Below are 15,639 nucleotides of genomic sequence, written 5' to 3' on the forward strand. Positions count from 1 at the left end.
ATTTTCTCCTAACAATAATGTTTATTTTAATATTATTTTATAAGCTTCTTTTTATAAAATTATGATATATATAAATTCACTGACAGTAGAAGCAGAATATACCTGAAAATACAGTAATGTGTGTATTCAGTGAGTATGAAATATATGTTTTTACCACAAAATCCTTCTGATTTTTGTCATAAATCTTGCTTACATTATGAGGAGAGGTGTAAAACACAGCAAACACAATCCCTTCCTCAATCTGGGTGGGGCATGATGCAGTGAAAGCACACCATCTTCTGGCAGTAAAAAGCACTTTTTAAAAGCATGTGAAAGAAAGTCTTTGTGTCACTCAAAAAATCAGGAACACTCCTCAGATAGATAAGGAATTTATTTTTTTTTCCATGAAAACGTCCCAAAGTATGTCTTTTTCTTTTCCATAGAAAATTGTATATGAAAAACACATTGCCAACTAGAGTATACTCTCAGCTGACAGGCTTAAAAAGATTAAATCTCGCATTGTTCAAATAGCTGGAAGTCAGAACAGACAGGCAGTATCTCTGTGCTGAAACTTCTAATAGGAAACTAGCATCATATTTTATTTGTCCTTGGGTGTTTTTTCACTTTATGAAAAGTAACACTGAGCATAGTTGTTTGCAAACCGTTTTGCAAAACGATGATCACCTTCATTCACCTTGAAAGACAGAGAAATTACGCCCCAACTTACAGCTAAACATTACATTTAGAGGACTACGAAACGATAATTAAATGATGGTGATCTGATGGCCTTTTTGCAGAGGACTTTAATGCAGCAGTGGAGGCCCCTGCTGAGGTCGGCCAGCAGAGGCCGCTGACAGAGGCAGCTAAATTTCTCTTAGGTTATTACAGCCTAATGCTGCCACCTTTTTTCTCCAACAGCAACACTGTAAGGCTTTCAAGTGACCCTATTAACCCCCAGAATTAGAACTACAACCAGCAGGAGATACTGCACCCTGGCTCCATTCGACTGGAGGCCTGTATTTTCCCCAGGCTCCCTTTTGTAACCTATGTGCTCAAACAAGCACGTCCTACTTCCGCATCCCTCACCAGATACAACTCCGGGCAGACTTTGCCTTTCCTGACCCCATGCCTACGCCTATGTATTTGAACAGTCTCTCTGTATTCCTCCCATAGCTATCAGCAGCTTACGATGAAGGAGTAGGTCAGGAAATGCGGCCTGGAGGAGGACAGAAGGGGCCTTAGGGCTTGGGATGAGAAAGAGGGCACAGCAGGGGACTGTGCTAGGACCAGGTTTAGAAGATCAAAGGGAAGAGACCGTGTGATGTCCAGGCATGTAGGCAGCTGCACTAAGCTGCCCCGCTGGGACATGGTGGCAGCACCAGACACCACTCCCCACAGACCTTGCTGGCTGCTCGCATTGGGTGGCCTTGGCAAGCAGAAGGATCTTAGGCCAACCCAGGGCTTCACAGCTTCCCTGTCCTGTAGAGGCTCCAGGTTATGTCAGGTAAGATCCCACAGACACAGCCTTGCTTGCCGTTGTTCCCTTGATTGTTGTTTTCTATCCACATCATTTCTTTGTCTCTGCTTTCCTCCACATTTTGCACAGAAAAAAATAATAATTTCTTCCCTTCCCCTGCCAGATGTGCTTAACATGCAGGGCACTGTCATGACCAAGACTCCTGGTTATTCCCTCTGTTTTCCTCCCATCAATAAACCCTATGTCTTTTGTCTTCGTATCTAGACACCTCTACCAAGACGTGTGCACATGCCAGTAGACAGCAACTTCTATTTTAACAAAGGCTTTAACATAAATCTGAACTATGTATAAACTTTGCTTTTGAAAAGTCAATATTTGGGAAGAGAAAGCCATCCAAACTTTTGAAAATCAATAAAAAGGAATGTGAGGGGCGATGTATAGTGTCTCTCATTTTAGTAAAGGCAAATGGTGTGGGGGTAGCACCAGCACTGCGGTAGGCACCTGCTTGGGGGAAGTCACCGAGGATGTAGCTCTGTCACCCTTCTCAGTGAGATGAGGCCCTCTTTGAAGCGTAAGAATGCTCAGTCAGGAGCAAAATCTAATGATGTACCACAAAGGTGCTACCTTTCTTCCTCTGCCCTTTAGTTGATGCCTTGCACCACTCCACTCCCTGCCATCATCACCTTCATAAAGAGAAAGACAGTCTAGCATGCCCAGTGGGTTGTTTCAGATGGGCTGCAGCTCTCACTTTGAGCTGTTTGCCTTTTCAGGCCGGCCTCTAGAGAAACCCTGTGGCTGTGCTAAGACCATGAGATGGGGGTCCTGCAACACATATTGAGGGGAGAGGGTGGACACAGAGAATAGGTTGTGGCAGCAGCAATGTTCTCCATGTGGTACATTATGAATTCAGGAGAGACTGTTTTTTCTATGTGCACTCCTTCTAGGTGCATGTGTAAGAAATGTGCTGCTGTCTAGCTGTGATGCACAGTGACGATTTTTAAATACGGTGCCACATCCTCAACCAGGTGGAGTGCTTAGCTGGAGTGTTTGCTGCCGTGTTTTGATGCTGCCAAAGCCAGTCTCATTCAGGAGACCTGTGCACGGGAAAACAAGGTTAGCTGTGATCTCAGCACATGTGGGTGGTGATGTGGGGTGTAGCTGCTGAGATGCAGACTGAATACAGTTTTGCTGGCAGGCCGTCGGTTGAGGAGACTCCCTTTCCTCCTGTCTGTCATTGTGTTTGCTGCCTGGTGACAACATTGTACCCAGAACACTGTCCCCTTTTTTCCACTCCTTTTCAACAAATATAGAAGACAAATGATCACTCTCCATTGCTTCTCCTGGGCTCCCCATCTCAAGCCCAGGTGGAGGGTAGTTATGGCAGCTACACCGAGCTCTATCAGGTCAGCGGTTATGATCCTGACATATGCAACTTTTGGTGGGTTTTTTCAAACATCTTGCCAACCAAACCCAATGTTTTGCAGCTTATCTTCATATAAGAGTAGCACAAGGGTGGAGCTGTTAGCTAGCACAGCTTTGCAAGTCAAAGCTCCTTGGGAGCACATCTCTGAGATCTTCCAATTCCCACTCCTCTTTTGCGCCTCTGATCCTTGGCCAATAACATAAGAAGGTTCATTCTACCTGAAGGCGGGATGAAAAATAAGTGCTCACCCTAGAAAGTGAATCAGCTGCCCCCGATGCAGCAGGGAACAGAGGCTGGCTTGTAGGGAAGGTCCCATGTGGACTCAACCCTGGATTTTTCTGCCCTGCTGTGCCACTCCTGGTCCCACCACTTGCCTGCCAAATCCCCTGCAGAGGCTGCGGCCCCTTCATGAAGGACTTCTGCCTCCCACCTGCCCCAGAGCTGATGCCTCTGTTGTTGCCAACCCTACCTAGGTGTAGTGCTCCCAATGGAGCTACCCATCTGTCCCTGACATGCCGGGGTGCTAGGAGGAGGAGGAAGAGGAGGAAGTGACAGGGGGAGGAAGCCCTCCATACTTGCCCCCTGCTGAAGCCACCACCCACGTGTACCTTCAAGGCCATAAGCAGAGTGAAGTCTCTCAAACCTAGCGTGGCATAAGATGGGCCATCTGTGCTATCTCACAGTAACAACAACAACAACCACACCCATTCTGTGATTCTCAGAATATAACTTACTATAGCCTGGTGATGCTCTGCTAGGTCAAAGAGCAGAGTGGGACCCACTGGCAGCTCTGCACAGAGTTGGTTTGTGCCAATATGGTGCCACTGCAGCCCCCCACAGTTTGAAAGATGCTCAGGAGCAGAAGAGGCTGGTGCCTGTCTGGGATGAGTTACATGCTTGAATTGTTTCACTGCCAGAACTCAATGGAAATATGTAATAGAAGCGGTTCTTTTCTCTATTCTCATCTCCACTGAGCCTTCTTCCAGTGTAGGGGTTTCTTTGTCAGACTTGTTCCACCCCTTGGCTCAGACTAACATGTAAGCATTACTGGTGCGGCACAGTGAGCTTAATGCATTTGTTGCTTGAATGTCCAGCCCTCTTGTCTGTGCACAGGGACATTCAGAATATGGCATGGTTAAAATCTCAGTTGTGTGAAATATTTGCTGCTAATGACAAGTACAATTAATTTGGGAGGCAGCATATCCCAACAAGTAGTGTAAATATTCCTCACTTGTGTTTGGCCACTGACATGTCTGCAAGACAGTGGTTTTCCAGTGTCTCAGCTAGATCATGTTCTTAGGCAATTAGCAGCCTGTGGAGTTTTCCCACCACGAGTACCTGTAGGCAACGAGACAGTCTGTTCTGCACTTCTGACAGTTGCATGGTGTGTTTGAGAGGCTCAATGATCACTACATCCAGCGGTGCTCCTGGGTTTCGGGCAGAGAGTGCTTGCTGGAGACCCTGGATTCCTCAGGGGTGCCATACAGTACTATAAAGTCATAAAAAATACAAAAGATAACTAAAGCTGAACACCCAGCCCTGTGTTCCCCCTGAGGCTCCAGGACAGCATCCAGCTAACAAGCTGAAGACACATGGCCTACAGCCACAGTGGTTATCACATCCAGAGGAGAAAAGTCCCCCCTGATGTCTTGTAATCTACTTCTTCATAAGTGAGTGGTTGTGCATGAAAGATGAGCAGAGGACACAAGTGTAGGTCGAGATGCCCGTAGCTGGAAAGGTCATCCAGGTGACCTCTGAGTGGAAAGTTTGCGTGCAATAAGTGCATTAAACTCACTGTGCTATACCAGTAACCATCAAATGTTGGTCTGCAGAGCAGCAGCTGCAAAGAGGTCAGACTGATCTTTTGCCTATGACCTGGCTGCTCTCAAAGTGAACAAATGGTCGAGACTTACTAGTGCCACCTGTCAGCAGATCACAATCTCCTTGAAGACCTTCAGAGAAAGTATTCCATTAACTTGCAGTTGAGTAAAGTATTAAGAAGTACATGTTTATTCTGCCTGGTAAACAGACATTGACAATGTACTGTTGAGATGCTCCCGAGGGTCAAATCCCAGATGCAGCCCAACAGCTGGAAAAGCAGTCTCCAGGGGAACAGCTATAATCAAACAGAGAGGATAAAAGTGTTCATGACATGTTGTGAGACACTTCTTTATAAGCAGCAGCTGTAGAGGGGCCGCGATGACTTTCTGGGTAGGAAGTCAATGTCACATTTCATGATGCTGTTGAAGATCATTTTGTGCACACCAGGAGCTTCAACTCCAATATCTGTTGGCACAAAAAAGGGTCTCAGGTGCATGAAGGAACTGGTTGCCCATTTGAATGATATTGTTGTGAGGTAGCCTGTATTCTTTCATGATGTCTTCTGACTTTGCTTTCATTTCTTGGATAGGGTCTTCAGCTACCTATCACAACTTCTCTTTGATGTCTCTCACAATTCCCCTTTCAGCTGTGCTAACAAAAGAGCCTCCACTCTCCTAAAGAATCTTCATAAAATATTCAGTGATATCTCGGCCAGCAATATGCAGTCTGGAGACAGCATGAGGTAAACAGTATCCTTCATATATGGGGACACTGTGGATAACACCATACTGTCTCTGTCCTGTTCATGACTATTCCAGTAATATGGGCCGATGCATAAAGCGCTAGAGTTGCCTGGACTGCAAAGTGCATAGCTGGCACCATGAAGCCTTTGAACATGATCCCTATCATTGCTGCAGTTTAACCCAGCAGGCAGCTAAACACCACGCAGCCCTTCGCTCACTTTCCCCCTGCATTGGGATAGGGAACGGAATCAGAAAAATGGTAAAACTCATGGGTTGAGGCAGTTTAACAGGACAGAAAAGGAAGGGAAAATAATAATAATGATACAAAATATATAAAACAAATGAAGCACAATTCAATTGTTCACCACCCGCCGACCAATACCCAGCCCATCCCCAAGCAGTGGCTGCCTTGCCCCAGCCAGCTCCCCCCAGCTTTGTATGCTGAGCATGATGTCATACGGTACGGAATATCCCTCGGCCAGTTTGGTCAACTGTCCTGGCTGTCCCCTCCCAGCTTCTTGTGCACCCCCATCCTCCTCACTGACAGGGCAGTATGAGAGGCTGAAAAGCCCTTGACTTAGTGTAAGCTCTGCTCAGCAAGAACTAAAACATCAGTGTTTTAAGGACATTATTCTCATCCTAAATCCAAAACACAGCACTATAACAGCTACTAGGAATAAAATTAACACTATCCCAGCCAAAACAGGGACAGTATTTTTTTTCCTAGTTTGCAGAGGATTGAGGCAGGTTTCAGGCCTTTCACTGACTTTGATTCTCAGCTCATACTCATAGGAATATCTCCAGATCCTTTCCGTATCACCCCAGCATGTAATTATGCCATAGTCGACTGGATAATTCAGAGACAGGACCCCTCTTTTGGACTGAGCTGCTTCTCCAGTGTAACATTCTTTCTGTCCAGCTCCTAGCAGTGCAGCTTTGACTTTTGAGTGACCATCAGTTCCTGTGAACTTAGGCCACAGTTACTTGCGATACCTACTTTGAATAACCCAGATCCATTGTCAAAGATTACAGCTGGGACAGCAAAAACATTGGGGTCAAACATTCTTCGTAGAGTTGATGGCTCCTCAGAGTGGCTCCCTGGCACTGTTTGCCCATTCTCCCTTTACAGACTGGTCACCATTGCTAGGGAACTCTTCTCGGGGTTGTACAGCTTACTGTTTCTAACATGTCTGCCCCCAACTACATCACAATGGCCAGCGCTAAAATAATACATTTTTTCAGCAAGTTATTTGATTCCAGGAACTTCCCTTGATATGGCCAGCGTAGCTTCTCCATGTCTCTAGCCAGAGGACTATCAGTTCACCAAGTCTGATCCACAGGTCATGGACCATCAATGTTTCCCTGTAACAAGCCTGAGAGCCTATTTTTCCTCAGAATAGAAAAGCGTGTAATGCAAAATGCATTATGACAATTGTTAAATTTTTCACATGTGCCTCTGTCTTAGCTAAGACTCTATAAAATATTGCCAAGAGTGGTGAAGAATAGGACAATTTTGCTTCCCTGTAAGTATTAACTGGATCACCAGTTTGCTTTTCTGAATACAATCTATATTGGAAACAGACCTTTTTCAACTGAATCCTTTCTGATCCTTTATAGGAAACTACTAAAAATAAATAGGTAGAACTATGTTTGGAACAGTTATGGCATTCTGTAGTCCTTTTTTCCTGCCCTTGTTACTTAAGTCTATTTTTTGGTAAAATCACAAATGTGAAATAATAATTTCTGCCTCTTGCTGTTTAAAAAATCTTGACAACTTTAAACAGTGCTTATAATACCTTCTAGTGCAAAGAAATTCCTTCCCCTAATTAATCTATATCCTGACTGCTGACAAGCTGACCTGCCTGCAAATAAACAGATGCACAGATGTTTTCCTTCCATACTCCCCTTCTCCATCCAGCACTTTGTTTAGAAGCACAAACTCTTTTTTTCTGAAGTTTGTTCAGAAGGATTAAAAATAACCTGGATCTTCATAACTGATCCCCAGTTCAGGGGGAACCCCATCTGGATTTTTTGTTTAAATTTTGCTTCAAGAGAAGATTTCCCCAAAAAGAAAATTTCTATATCTTTGAATCCAATCAGGTCTGGCAATCCAAATCGGTTTACAGAAAAAAATTCCTTAAAAAAGGAATAAAAAACCCACAGTATAACTTCAGCTTGAATTCTTGGCTTCCAGAGTGTAATTGCTTCTCCTTGTAGCCCTAAATCCAGGGCAGCTTTGAAGCACGGGTTGTTTCTATTAAATTTAATTACTTTTTCCTGCAACTCGTATGGCAAAGGTGCTAGCTACTAAATGAAAGTAGCCATGAATTAGAGACGGGTTCCAAACAGAGATCTATATTAAACAGCATTTTTAAGTCTAAGCAAATGACATTGTTGTACAGAGACAAAAAAAAGCCATCTAACAAGAGATCAGCTATGTGTATGTTATTCCCATTCTGCTTAGATTCCAGATGTGTTTGTGTTAAATGCCACTCTATACAATTTAGCATTTCTCTAATCCTCTTAATATTTGTGTACATACATTTCAGTGTGGCACACTTGTTTTCATGCATGCTTCTATATTAGCATCAACAGGTGTCCTAGTTATCTAAGGGGTTTTTACATGCATCACACTAGAAGCCCCATTTAATCCTGCATGCTCTGCATGCAGCTTGCAGTGAAACACTCCATTTTTAACATGATGTTGAGCATTAAAACAAGGGAATATTGACTGTGATTATTAAGTGGCAGTTCAACCTAGCTGCAAGAACGCTCATCTGTTCCCTCATATTGGTTCTGTCGTAAATCACCTTAGAAAGGGCATGTGTGAATTAAAGTTGTTACTATAGCGATTGGAATAAGTGAAATTACTGGTTGTGTTTAGTTGAAGTACTGTAAATTGAACTCATAGAAGAGACAATATGAGACATCAAAAATTTCTCATGCTCATCTAGTGATACAGCTTACACTGGTATGACAAGATCTCATTCAAGAGTGGAAAGATAGCTCATTTTCTGAGAACCAGTCTGGTTTTGGCCTTTGGTGTTTGTCAGAGGCTGTCAGCTGTGGAGACACACATGAGGAACTGGTCTGAGATGAGCAATTCCATTCCACATGAGTTGCTAACATCTTGACTAGATGGTATCCAGTGTCTGTCACCTCTTAATGGAATGGAATATTAACTCAAAGCTGAGAGGCACATTGGAAACACAATAATGTAGTTCCCACAACATATCAAACCTAAATGAGCTCTGTCCCACAGACATTGAATTGTGAAAATTCATAGATAGTTGAACGTGGTTTTTGTAGCCCAGCCTTTCTTGCTTCAAATGTCAGTACTGAGCACAGATTTTCACTTACCAGCTTGTGCATGTCTTTTTGCTTTTATTGGCTGTGTCGCCTGCACGGAATTGACTACCCCAGGCAACAATTCCATGATTCTATGTCTGAATATGGATGTGTGGGTACCTATGTGCTAAAGAGAACAATGAAAATAGAGTTGCAGTGAAAAGGATTTCTGGAATTTACACAAAGAAGAGTTTGCTGGGAAATATTCTTCTCCTGATGGTTTACTATTTGAAGACATGGAGATCAGTTTTTGAAAGAAACAAAGCCCATCACAAGTGCAATTTAATTAGGAAATTATGATTCCCAATGATAAACGAATGTTTCCACTAGCAGATTCGAGTTGTTTCTCATATAAAGTATGTAAACCTACTCTCTTTATTTCTTCTCTTTAGTTTAGCTGTTAGCCAGTGGAAGCATTTGGAGACCAAGACATTCCTTGAAATAAACATCTCCCTGAATTTTAATTTGCTTGAATGAATATATGGTAAGAATGTTTTGATTCTAATGCTGAAAGATAAAGCAAATCATACTGAAAGTATCTTAAGACCTCACCACCCGCACCTGAGAGAAGCTCAGCATCACCACAACAAAGCAATAGACACAGATAGGCACAGCACACTGGGGCTTACAGCAGTCAGCAGTAAACATTAAGCTTGCTCATAGGCGTTACTGTAAAATCGGGAACTATCAACCAGGACTTTGGCATTTCTCATGCAGTTACTGTAAAATTGGGAACTATCAACCAGGACTTTGGCATTTCTCAAAATCAATGACTTAGCTATTCAAGTAAAACTGAGTTTGATCATCCCAACTTCTGTCTTCACATCCACAGTTGAATCTATCCTTCAGCTGTGAGGGCCTGTTGCTCTTTCTCTGCAGAGCAGGCGTGATGAGAGAGGAGACCTGAGGTACACACTTGATTTCCCTCCCAGGCTTATGAAAACACTAAACTCCAGGTGCCCTACTTCTTCAGCAAGTGCACTAACCACCAAGCTACTGTATATACCAAGGTTAGGCCACCACTTCCTCCTCTTGTGGCCAGGTTTTGGAATGAAACTGTGTCATGCTTTGGGCTTTCATCAATAGGGATGACTAGTTTATGAATGTCAAACAGATTTAAGCTTGAGATAAGTAGTGAGACATGCCATTTAACTGCCTTAGGGTATGTTAATTGGCACAATATTTGACATGGAGGAGCTTTACCCATGGAGATTTGAAAGCCTACAGACTCTGCTACTGTTAAGGCTGTCTAAACAGTTACATGGACTAAAGATGAATAATGTACTAGGATTAAAATTACTTGCATTTTGTCTGAATCATGCTTTTGGTGGCTTTCTGTACCTTGGCCTCATGTTCAATTTTCATGATGTTTGTGGACCTGTCTACCCAAAAGTTCACAAAACATGGGTTTTGGGGTAACACAGCCAGTTCAGAGAGCATACAGATGCATTTCCTAACTGACAGCTCAACTGAATGGGATGCAACTGGAGTCTTAATTTGGCAGGTGCAAGGATTTTGTAACAGGATAGAGGGAGAGGGTGCAAGTAGACAAGCACAGAGTGAGTCAGAACTCACCACTGCCGCAGCTGGGGATACCTCCAAACTGTACGTGGTACCCATACCTTTCAAGCTAAGCAAAACATGCCCTACTTGTCTGCAAAGTCAAGTTAAAACAATACTGTAACTATTTGTGCATGTCTGACATGACTGGGATTTGTGATTGTGTCCAGAAACAGAAAAAATAAGCAGATAAAATGGAATGAAAACAAAAATGGAGAAAGACAAGGAAAGAAACTATTGCACCTGTGGAGCTGGTCCAGTATTTAAAAGGAATGGAGATACTGAGACAAAATAATTTCCATATATAAGCTACTGTAGAGTAGTTAAGAGTGCCTGCCTGCTTCCCCTCTACATAACAGCCTTGATAACAGCTGATACAACAAGAAAGTGTATGTCAGCTTTCCTGTGATATCTGAATACTTTTTTGGGGGGAAAACAAGCTCTAGAGCTGTAGTGGTTTTGGAAACTTACTTTAGAGAAGTAGTATTCTACTTTCAGTTTAATTGATGTATATGCTTTAAATTCAGGAACTGCCTGTAGACAGGGTCTCCCACAATTTATTCCTGCTACAATGGTCTGTTACACCATACTCAGAGAGAGCAGATTTGGATGCTGGATTCAGATGCTGGAGCACCTTTGGATGAATAAACCGTAGAAATCACAGTAAGATGCAATGGAAGGATTCGGTGTCTGGCTTTAATAAATCATTAGCCTTCTAGAACTGCACTTGGGAAAGAATATATAAAGTTGTTTATTAATCAGTTACCTTTCTATAGCCTGAAGCAAAGACATGAAGACAGAGGAAGGCTTTTAGCCTTGTCATATATGGCATTATCTAGAATAGAATTTACAATTATGTTTAGCAAGGTACAGTAGAAGCTATCTAATTTTTAAATATTGCTGGGCACAAAATGCAGACATGAAGGCACACTATTTATATTAGGTATCAAGCTTAGGCAATCACATCAACTATTACAGAAATCTCCCACTCCCCACTGATTTTAAAAGCCAAGTCACTTCATGCTTACTTGGCTGACAGAAAACTAAATCATCAACAAACCAAACCAATCAACCAACTAAACCAACAACAACAAGAAAGAGAGAACAGTAATGACATTATTTTGTGTTAGTGATAAGTGATGGTCTCAGCAGCACCAGCCACAGCACCACAGAAGGATGGGTAGCCAGCTGTGAGGTTCTTCCAGGCTGCCAAAATCCAGCCTTAACATCTTCAATTTCCTGACCTGCAGTTCAGTAGCCACTTAAAACAGCCTAGTACAGAAAGTACAAACAACCTGCGAAAAGCTCATGAGCAGAGTAACTACACTCCATGCATTTCAAAGTCAATGCATGCACAGTCTCTCCATCCAAACTAACATCCAAATATTGCTGCTTCAGCAGTTGTTGTTGGGTGTGTGCATTTAGATGTGAATTTTAAGAGTCACACCTGAAAAAAATTATATAACTTCAGCTACTGAAACCAAAAACTTACTTGAGTTACTCCTGTGTAGTTTTGTTCACCTTCCCTTTAAAGAGATCTCCCTTCAGGTCTTTGTGTTACATGTACCTCACCTGATTCTAGCTGTTCTTCATTAATTTGTCTGCATAAGTGTAACAGTATTCCCTAAACCCTCTTGAAAGGCCATGGAAAATAATGTTAATATGTCAGTACTTCAGATTTTATATAGAAAACATGTTTAAGTCATTATGATATTGGTCTTATTACACAAGGCAGGTAGTAAGAGAGAAGTGTTCTTCACTGAGATTATAAATTTAAGGCTCTACCACGTACTGCCCTAGACAAGCTGTGCACTTTTTTTGGTGATATGTTTCACTCAGTACAGTATGAGAGTCTCCTTTCCTCCACCCATTCTCTTTGTTTCTTGGACTGTAAATCTGTGAGAGGCAGAAAGTTTCTCTTCTAGTATATGTACAGAGAAGCAGAAACCCTGGGTGGCAGTGATGCCTTCTAATTAACACGAACTTTATAACAGGTGATGTGATGAAAGGGGCCCTGTTCTGGTCACACATAGGATTGTGACAGAGCCTAAGAAGCCAAGCTAGGTGACTTGGGCAACGGGTGTAGGTTTTTGGAAGTAAGAGACAAAAATGACAGTCTGCATCTTCAGAGGTATTTTTCAGTTGATATGATATTGCAAAAGGGGTAAACCAGGAAAATTGACAGTACTTGAAATAATTTTCCAAAGCATGGGCTGTGATCTTGAGCTAATGGAGTTTGTTCCATATGATAGCATACAAAAAGCATAAATTATGTGCTATCATAAAGACCATCATCTTTTCCTTGTGGAGAAGCAGAAGAGCAGGACACACCACAGCAGGCGTCCCTGTAGGTGAAAGCACAAGGAGAGACCTGAAAGCTACACCCAGAGGCCTTCAGGAGGAAGGATTTCGCAGGCTGGTTGCCTGAATTGGGTTCTGAGACCAGAGGGAAGACAGGGGGATGCTGGAAGACAGCAGACACTATGTAAAAGCTGTACTGCTTTTCCTGTATAGGCCTTAGTTTTCCACAAGACCTATCACTTTCTTAAGGAATACATGTAAGGTCTTTGACCATTTTTAAAACAGAATCTATGTCTTCCTACTTCATTCTTTAAATGTTAGTATATGTGTGTATATACGTATGTGTGTGTATATATATAAAAGATATAAATTTGGAATTTTTCTCCAGCTTTCTGTTCACTAACATCATGGTGGATTAGAAAAAATCTATGACTACACTTACATTCTTAACAGGACTATTGATATATTCCAGTTCAATATATTCCACTTCCACTCAGAATTTCTTTGGCTACTTTGGTTACCCACTTCATTCGCAAATGTTGTGCAAGAAACCTCTTCTGAAGAACCTCTTACATAATGGGGAAAAAGAGGTCAACTTTACATATTTGACATAATTCCAAGTTACAAATGATGCCGTAAAGGCTGTCCTCTTTCATTTATTTTTATACGCCATTTTTGCTCATTTTGCAGACTGTTGGTGCTTTTCCTTCCTGCAAAGCTTGACTCAACCCATTTAATCTGCAAGTCAGTAGTTTGATTTAACCCATTAATTCCAATGAAAGCACACTTCCCCTTCTGCACTTGAGCTCAATGCAATAACTTTACTATATACAAGTCCGACATTGCTGTATAACAGAATAGCCTTTCTTTTTTCTTTCTAAGTCTTCACCTTTCTTGCTGAAACAAGTACAACTTTCAGCAACAGTCCTGTTCCTTTTCTTTATAGGGATCTGTGTAATGAAATGCCATGCTCTTTTTTGTGATCCCTAGCTGCTGCAGTAATCAAGAGTGAGATTAGGAATGAAATTTGGATAGCTACATTGTGTGAGGTGGTAACTTGAGGGTCTTATAGTCATGGAGGAAAAAGAAAAGGTAATTTGCAGTATGACGCACCCAACGCGTGAATCATTTGCTTTAGGATGAGACAAACTGACACAAACATGCCTGTTTCTCCCCATGGACTACAGTGGGGTTCCAGATGGTTGCTTCAAAACATGGAGGCATCCTCACTGCAGATGTCTTAATTAAGTCAGAATAACCTCATCCTGGTTGTTTAAGGAAAGGCAACGTGATATGCTGCATTCATAACCAGCAGGGTAAGAAAATGGAGCAATAAGACAGGGGGGTTAGACACAATGGTGCATAATGTTGCCATTCTGCTTGGCTCTTCTTCACAGACCAGCAGCTTGTGCATCCCAAGGGATCAGTTTTAGCACAATTCACTTATGGAGAGAACTACTGAATATATATATAAGCACACACCATCTCCAAAGAAGCAAACACTTGAGGAGACTAAAACAACACATCAGCTCTAGAAGCTGTGAATTTGTGAGTAGCACTGAAGGGGTGGGATTTGCATTATTTCCATTTTACCAGAAAATACGTTTGCAGCTAATATGAAATGTGTATTAGAAACCAAGGAAAATGTGAAGATAATTACACAAACACATGTGAAAAAGGAAAACACATTCAAGAAGGTAAGATACTTATGGAGAAATGAGTAACTGATTTTTCTTCTCAGCACTATGTTGTTAAATCAAGGTGAGGAAAATGGTTTTATTGAGAACATCTCAAAGCATCGGTTTCTAAATGAGAGAAAAAAATACTCTTATTTTCTCCCTTGTTTTTCAATCTGATTAACAAGCAAAACTAAACAAAGCATTCAGCTTCTGCAGAAGGATCCATTAATGCTAAGAATATATGGATTAATATATTTCTTATACCAGGGAAGCTTACTGTCAAACATATACATTGAGAGTGTGTAGACTCGGGTGTCCAAACAGAGGGAAGTGAGAGTTAAGGATTAAGTGGGTCTGATCCATACTAGAATAGTGACCAAAATTCTTAAAAGGCTGAAAACAACAGGTTTTTGACATTGAGCCTAGGGTGGAAGACCCAGTTCTGTGCTGTTCAAGATTATGGGTTTTGTCTGGTCTTTGTACGTCAATTGTGCTCACTTTCAGACTCTTTCTCTCAACCAAATATTGCATATTGAGAAAGAAACCAAAAATGTTTCTCTTCCCTTAGGAAAACAAAAGGAAGTTCAAGGAAGAAGTTTTGCTGTGGGTTTCTTGTTTTGGGGTTTATTTTTCAGTTGTTTGGGTTTTTTTGGAGGTCTTTTTTTTTTTTTTTCCTTAAAAGCAAATGCGATACGTAAGAGACTGCTTTGGTCCACTGTTAATTCACAGGCATAAAAGATTACTTCATTGGCAACGGTGCTCCAGAAGATTTTTCTTTCCATCTTTTCCTTTTTCCTTTTCCTTTTTCTTTCAATCTTTCCCTTTTTTCTCTGTTTTTACTACCAGCTTGGCTCGTGCGGAGATGAGAATGTAGCGTGTGCACTGCTGCCCTCCGGCGGGGAAAGAGAGTATGAGAGTCCAGCACCCTAAAAACGGTGCTGGCGATGACTGTATGAGGTTATCCACCAAAAATTAACGAGGAAAGCAATTAAAATCATCTACTTTTCTGCTTTCAAAACTGTTGATTGTTCTAGATCTATTTTTTTTTCAATTTTCTGAGTGTAGTGGTGATGAATGAGAGAGAGAATAAGGCCAAATAAAGCTGGAGAAAGGGATCCTGGATAGAACAAGTAAAGAAAGAAAGAAAATAAGTGGCAGAAGACGTAGCAGACTATGTGCTTCGCCTGTTTCCACTGATCACTGTCTCCACTGATGGTGGAAGATATGTTTCTGGCAGCCTAACACACAGGAAAGTATACATCATAGTTTTACAGATGAACAATGTCTGTTTCAGCCTCATTTCTCATC

General features: G+C 41.8%; 1 pseudogene; it reads right to left on the reverse strand.

The window, feature by feature from the left end:
* Positions 1 to 5,049: 5,049 nt before the first annotated feature.
* LOC106889250 lies at positions 5,050 to 6,506 on the reverse strand (annotated as a pseudogene).
* Between the last annotated feature and the right edge of the window lie 9,133 nt (positions 6,507 to 15,639).

The sequence above is a fragment of the Calidris pugnax genome, unplaced genomic scaffold (genome assembly GCF_001431845.1).
Source record: "Calidris pugnax isolate Ruff unplaced genomic scaffold, ASM143184v1 scaffold69, whole genome shotgun sequence".
NCBI lineage: Eukaryota > Metazoa > Chordata > Aves > Charadriiformes > Scolopacidae > Calidris > Calidris pugnax.